The sequence below is a fragment of the Capricornis sumatraensis genome, chromosome 7 (genome assembly GCF_032405125.1).
Source record: "Capricornis sumatraensis isolate serow.1 chromosome 7, serow.2, whole genome shotgun sequence".
Lineage (NCBI taxonomy): Eukaryota > Metazoa > Chordata > Mammalia > Artiodactyla > Bovidae > Capricornis > Capricornis sumatraensis.
This window is the reverse complement of record NC_091075.1, coordinates 11,029,782-11,036,601: the sequence shown is the minus strand read 5'-3', so window position 1 is coordinate 11,036,601 and position 6,820 is coordinate 11,029,782.

The following is a 6,820-nucleotide window of genomic DNA, read 5'->3' as shown; positions in this document are numbered from 1 at the left end:
GAAGGACTGATGTTGAACCTGAAACTCCAATACTTTCACCACCTGATGTGAAAAGCTGACTCATTTGAAAAGACCTTGTTGTTGGGAAAGATTGATTGCAGGAGGAGAAGGGGATGACAGAGGATAAGATGGTTGGATGGCATCACTGACTTAATGGACATGAGTTTGGGCAAACCGCGGGAGTTGGTGATGGACAGGGAGGCCTGGCGTGCTTAGGTTCATGGGGTCACAAGGAGTTGGACATGACTGAGAGACTGAACTGCACTGACTGAAGGCTAAACTTGCCCTTGGGAGAAAGCTCATTCATACTTGCCTACACAGTTTTCAAGAAGCTTTCAAAGAAAGGCAGTCAGCAAGCCTGTCAGAAAAGTCTACAGCTCAACAATAGGGAATGTATTGTCCAGCGTCTAATAAAATTTATGAAACAAACACTAGTTTCAGCTGGGCTCTATCAGAATGCCTATAGGTGGTCTCTCCATGTGTATATTGGCATTGTCACTGAGCAGTGGCTATAGTCTCTAAGACAGTTTTCTAGGCTACAGATGCTTTGTGGCCTTTTATGATCCAGCATTGAAAGTTACATCATATAACTTTCATTGTCAAAGCAGTTACAAGCTTTTTAGTTTCAAGGTGGAGTAGTTTGTGGCGAGGGTAGGGGATACAGACATCATCTCTTAATAAGAGCTGTACCCGAATATGTGTGGCTAAGATTTTTAATAGGTACATTTTTTTTTTCCTTTCTATAGCAATTCTTCTTTCCTCTCATATGAAATAAGTACTATTTCTTTCAATGCAAACAAAGTCTCATACCAATAGAGCAAGCGGATCAAGTTTGTTATCCAGGAATTGGAAAACTTAATTAGATGCAGGCACAGAAGGGCTCCTTAAGTCCTTTCCTTTGTTACACTTAGTCTTCATTTGAATACTTGGGAAGAAACAAGGTATCTGGGTCTCACATACCTAAGGCACAGGAAGAATGCAATAGACACATATGGGAAGTGGTCAAATGGGGATGCACATAGCAGTCAGTGGTCCATGAAGTTAGGACATCTATCTGGGGAAAGTCCCTAGATCTTTTATTTAAACCCAATCACTCTCCCTGGGAAATGGAAGATGTTTCTTTTTTGTTGTTGTTCTTTAAAACATGAACTAAATATTACAAGTTATTTGCTTATATTTATTGGTTTGTGTATTGTAAAAGATAAAGAGAGTTAAGCAATAACTGCCGTTTTCTAACCACCATTAGGTACAGGGGTATTAACAAGGCTTCTAGTCTCTGGAAATAGTGCAAGCTATATATGTTTCTATATAAATATTCATAGGGTTTTCCTGAAGCCAAGTAAGGTTAATGTGTTAAGGTTAATCTTTGTCTTTGTGATACAATAGTGAATTATGCTATTAATTATAATGTATTAATTATACTATGCAACTTCAAGGAACTTCATTTCATCAATGAATTTTTCATGGAGGCAAGAAAGGAAAGGAAGGATTAGCATATGAGTATCAGTGCAGCTGATAAAGAATCCACCTGCAATGAAGTAGACCTGGGTGCAATCCCTGTGTTGGGAAGATGCCCTGGAGGAGGGCATGGCAACCCATTCTAGTATTCTTGCCTGGAGAATCACCATGGACAATGGAGCCTGGCAGGCTATAGTCCATAGCGTTGCAAAGAGTTGCACACGACTTAGCTACTAAACAACAGTCCTTTAAAGAGGACTGCCACATAGTGGGTAAGGTATCTTTTCAAATGTTATACTGATTTTGTTATAAGAAATTAAAAAAAAATTGATAGTAAACCCCATTATAATTTAGGTACTATATATTAATACACATAATTAGTATTTTCCATTATCTATACAATGTAACATTTGTGTATTTTATAACTTAACATTATTATTTATATGACCATTTTAGCCAAAATACTCTTTTAAATGAATTACATGCCTTTTTAAAACATAACTTCACCCAAGAGATAAGTGAACACTGATTCTGACTTTGTTAAACAAATACATTAAGAACTCTATATATGAACACTGTCTCATCTTTTCAGTATTATTTCTTATCTCACATGGAAAAATTAATTATATCTGTATACCTCTAACATACCAGATTTTTAATAATTTAAATTTGGATAATTCAAGTAATTACATTCAACATTTACAAGCTGAAATTCAATAGCATTTGAGGAAGCAAGATGTGTTGAAAGAAAACTACTTCAAAAGATCAAAAGCAAGTCACTTTAAATCAATGTTTATAATTAGCAGTGATAATTGACTGAAATCACCAAATACTTAGCTCCATTAAGCAAAACATAATATGATAAAGCTTATGCGTGAAATTACAAAGTCTCTTGAGGTTTAACCAATTCAAACAGTTTTAAATAATTCAATTAAAGAGGTTTTTTTTTTTTTTTTTACATTTAAGTCATTTTTATAACTGATAAGACATATTAAACATAGGCTTTAAAAATACAGCAAGCAATATGATTGAAGATTTAATGGAATAAAGAAAAGCCTCCATGGGAAGAACAAGATGGAGGAGTGGGTGAGCATGGAGTACATCTCTCTCCACAAACATCAAGAATAGACCTTCAGACACAGAAGTGCATGCAAAACACCAGCTGAGAGCAGACAGGAGAATCTGATCAGTAGAAAAGAATATATAGACCCAAGCAAAACTCGGTAGGATGCAGGAACTAGGGGGGAAACTAGGAATGTTAGTGGGACTGGACCCGCCCTTGGCAGGTGGAGGAACTGAAGCAGGGGTCTGTTCCCCACATCGGGGCAATTGTCTGAGTCAGAGGAGAAACAATTAAGGCTGAGAGTGAAACAGCTGATCTGTGGCAGCCCAAATGGGATGAGAATCAGGTAGTCCTTGCTGCAGCCATACATACCCCAGACAGAGAGGTAGATTCCCTGGAAGGTGCAGCTGCTGGGAAGTGTCGTTTAGGGATTGTGGAGCAATCCCAGGGTGAAGGCTGCTGTTGACTGCGGACAGACAAATCAAGGGGATGTGAGGGAGGAGACTGTTGTGGGAAATTCCTGTGGAGGAACGCTGGGCAGCCATGGAAGCAAAGTGATACCGCTGAGTCACGCGTAGTGGGTGGAGCTATCACCAGAGCCTTTCTCACTCCACTCACCAGCATTGGCAGCTGAACAGAGAGGCTGGCCCATCAAATGCCTGACACACTGAACTACTGAGTAGGACCCCACCCTGGGTGCCCCCTTAAGTGACTGATGTGCCAAACTGCAGAGTAGGACCTCACCTAAGGTGCCCCGTAAGTGCTTGATGTGTCAATCTACAGAGTAGGGCACCAGTCAGGGGACCCCCTCTATGTGCCTGATGCTCAAAACAACAGAGAAGGACCTCAGGTAAGGGAGCCCTTTAAGTGCTGGAAGGGAGGGAGCTATGGAGAACGACTGGTCCAAGAGGCATTCTGATCGCCAGCTACAAGAGGGAGCTGTAGCTACAAGAGATCGCCAGCTACTCTTGTGGGAGAGGCAGTCCGTGTCCCTGCACACTTGATGTTACCAGCATCCCTGCAAGCCAAGCAGCTGTGCCACTTTCACACTCAGCTCTCACTGGGATTGAGCTGCCACACCCCCAAAAAATCTTGCATCTATGTGCACAGGGTCACTTTGGCAGTGTCTGACTCTTTGCAATCCTGTAGACTGTGGCCTGCCAGGCTTCTCTGTCAGGGAGTGGGATTCTCCAGGCAAGAATACTGGAGTGTATCGACCAATTCTGCTTGCCATGCCCTTCTACAGCACTATATTTCTGCTGCCCTAGCTGCCAACTCCCCTGAGTACTTGGTGCTGCCAGAACCCCTGCAACCCAAGCAGCTGCACCACCTGCACACCTGGCCCTCAAAGGGACAAACCCAAGCCCTCCAGGGCAGCCTCAGAAGCCAAATCTCAGTGGACAACCCACATGCAGAGGTAGAAATAAAACAATTAAAACCCAGGGGTAGTGTTGCTAAGGAAGAAGACCCAAAACCTTCCCACCAGCTGTACAAGCTGCAGATTAAATCCACATGATCAACTAGCCAGACTCTGTGTCTATGGAATATGTAAAATTCATTGAGAGCTCTGACAAAAGAAAACACACTAGTTCTGAAAACTGTGGACATTGGAGACAAGAACACACAGGAGGGGGACCAGGTTAGACTCTGAGCTGCCCCCACAATAGGTCCAGAGATCAGCACAGTGTTGGAGGGCATCCTAGGGAGGTGGGGTGGACTGTGACTCCCAGCGAAGGAAAGGATTCTGATAGCAGTGACTCAAGAAACACCTTATTCTTATGCTTTGATTTCTTCTGTAGATTCTTTTTGATTTTTTCCTTTCTTTTCCTCCTCTGTTGTAGTTGTCAATTTTATTGGCACTATGAAATCTAATTATGCTTTTGAGTTTTGTCTTTTTATTTTTTTTCCCTCAGTCACACTTTTTATAGTTGTAAACCTCTGCCCCTCGGTTGGGATTTTGCAGCTCTGGGGTGTTTTCTTTTCTCTTTTCTCTCTTTTTTAAATTTTTTAAACCTATTATTTATCCTACATTTATTTTTTTTTTTTTGTTTGCTTTTCCTGCTGTCCTTTGCCTCTAGCAGTTAATCTTTAATGTATATAAATCTTCTTCATCTACCTCTATTTAACTTTGCATATCTAATCTTTCTTCTTTTCTTTCCTTTCCTCTCAACATATTTTCTGTTTTTATTTTCATCGCTTTATTCCCCAATTGGAAATTTTCTCTAGTTTTGTTTTCCAGTTTGTGCTTTAGTTAGTTTTGTTCTGGTAGACATACTTTTTGGTTTCCTTTGTTCACTGGGTCAATCTATTGTATTCTATTTATGTTGGACTCTTGATTTTGCTTATGGGTGTATATGTACATGTGTATATTCAGTCACAATTTTTATGGTTTTTATAAACCTCTGCCTCTATGTTGGGACTTTGCAGATCTGTAGAGTTTTCCTTTTTTCTTTCTTCTTCCATTTCTTTTCTTTATAATATTAATTTTTAATTTTAAACCTATTATATTTTTCTACATTTATTCCTTTGCCTATCCTACTGTTCTTTTCCCCTTGCAGTTAATCTTTAATGTATATAAATCTTCATCTACCTCTCTTTAACTTTGCATATCTATTCTTTCTTTCTTTTCTTTCCCTTCCTCTCAACATATTTGTTAGTTTTGTTTTCATTGCTTTATTCCCCACTTGGCTCCTTGCTGTAGTTTTCTTTTCCACTTTGTGCTTTAGTTTTCTTCTTAACTGGTAAATATCATTTTTAATTTCCTTTGTTCACTGGGTCAACCTGTTGTACTATATTTTTGTTACTTTTTGACTTTGCTCATGGGTGTATATGTATATATCCTATTATTTTAATTATTGCTTGCCTGATTTGGTAAATGCCATTAATCTGGAATTCATCTTTGGTTTCTCATTTTTGAATATTTGTTTTAATCTTACTTATTGCCAGAACAAACCACTTATGGAATCTTCATTCCTGAGCAGAGATCAAGCCCTGAGTCTTTGGAGTGGGAACACAGATCCAAGGTCCTAGACGATCAGAGAACTAACACTGCTGCTGCTGCTGCTGCTGCTGCTAAGTCGCTTCAGTCATGTCCAGCTCTGTGCGACCCCATAAACAACAGCCCACCAGGCTCCTCCAACCCTGGGATTCTCCAGGCAAGAACACTGGAGTGGGTTGCCATTTCCTTCTTTAATGCATGAAAGTGAAAAGTTAAAGTGAAGTCGCTCAGTCATGTCTGACTCTTAATGACCCCATGGACTGCAGCCCACTAGGGTTCTCCATCCATGGGATTTTCCAGGAAAGAGTACTGGAGTGGGGTGCCATTGCCTTCTCTGAACTAGCCCTAGAGAGTATCAAATAGTGACAACTCACACAAAGGAAATCACTTGAATACAAGACCTGCCATCATTCAAGCACCCAGTAGCACCCTGTGCAGAACACTGCATATAAACAACAAACAAAAGAAAAATACAAACCCAATTATCAGCAGACAGGACTACTACCTCACTCAGCATTTCTCATCAGAGGAAAAACAAACAAAAACTCAGCACAAATCTCACCCTATATGAAGTTTACACAAACCACTGGACAAACTTTAGGAGGGCAGACACCAAAATAAAGAAAATATTCAACCTTGAACCTTGGAAAAGGGGACCTCAAACACAGTAAGTTAAAAATAATAATGAAAAGGCAGAAAACTACTACACAAATGAAGGAAAAAACTGGAAACACAGAAGTCCAAATAAATGAAGAGGAAATAAGCAAACTACCTGAAAAATAAGTCAGAATAATGATAGTAAAGATGATCAAAACCCTTGAAAACAGAATGGAGAAAATGCAAGAATCAATTAACAAGGCATAGAAGAATTAAAGAATAAACATACAGAGACAACACAATTACTGAAATTGAAAATACTCTGGATGGAATCAATAACAATATCTGAAGCAGAAGAACAAATCAGTGAGCTGGAAGATAAAATGGTAGAAATAAGTTCTGAAGAGCAGAATAAAGTAAAAAGAATGAAAAGAACTGAGGGTAGTCTCAGAGATGTCTGGGACAATATCAAATGCACCAACATTCAAATTATAGGGGTCCCAGAAGAAGAAGAGAAAAAGAATGGATATGAGAAAATTTTTGAAGAGATTATAGTTGAAAATTTCCCCACCACAGAAAAGGAAATAGTCAATCAAGTCCAAGAGGCACAAAGAGTCCCATACAGGGTAAACCCAAGGAGAAACATGCCAAGACACATACTAATCAAACTAACAAAGACTAAACACAAATACAGAATATTATAA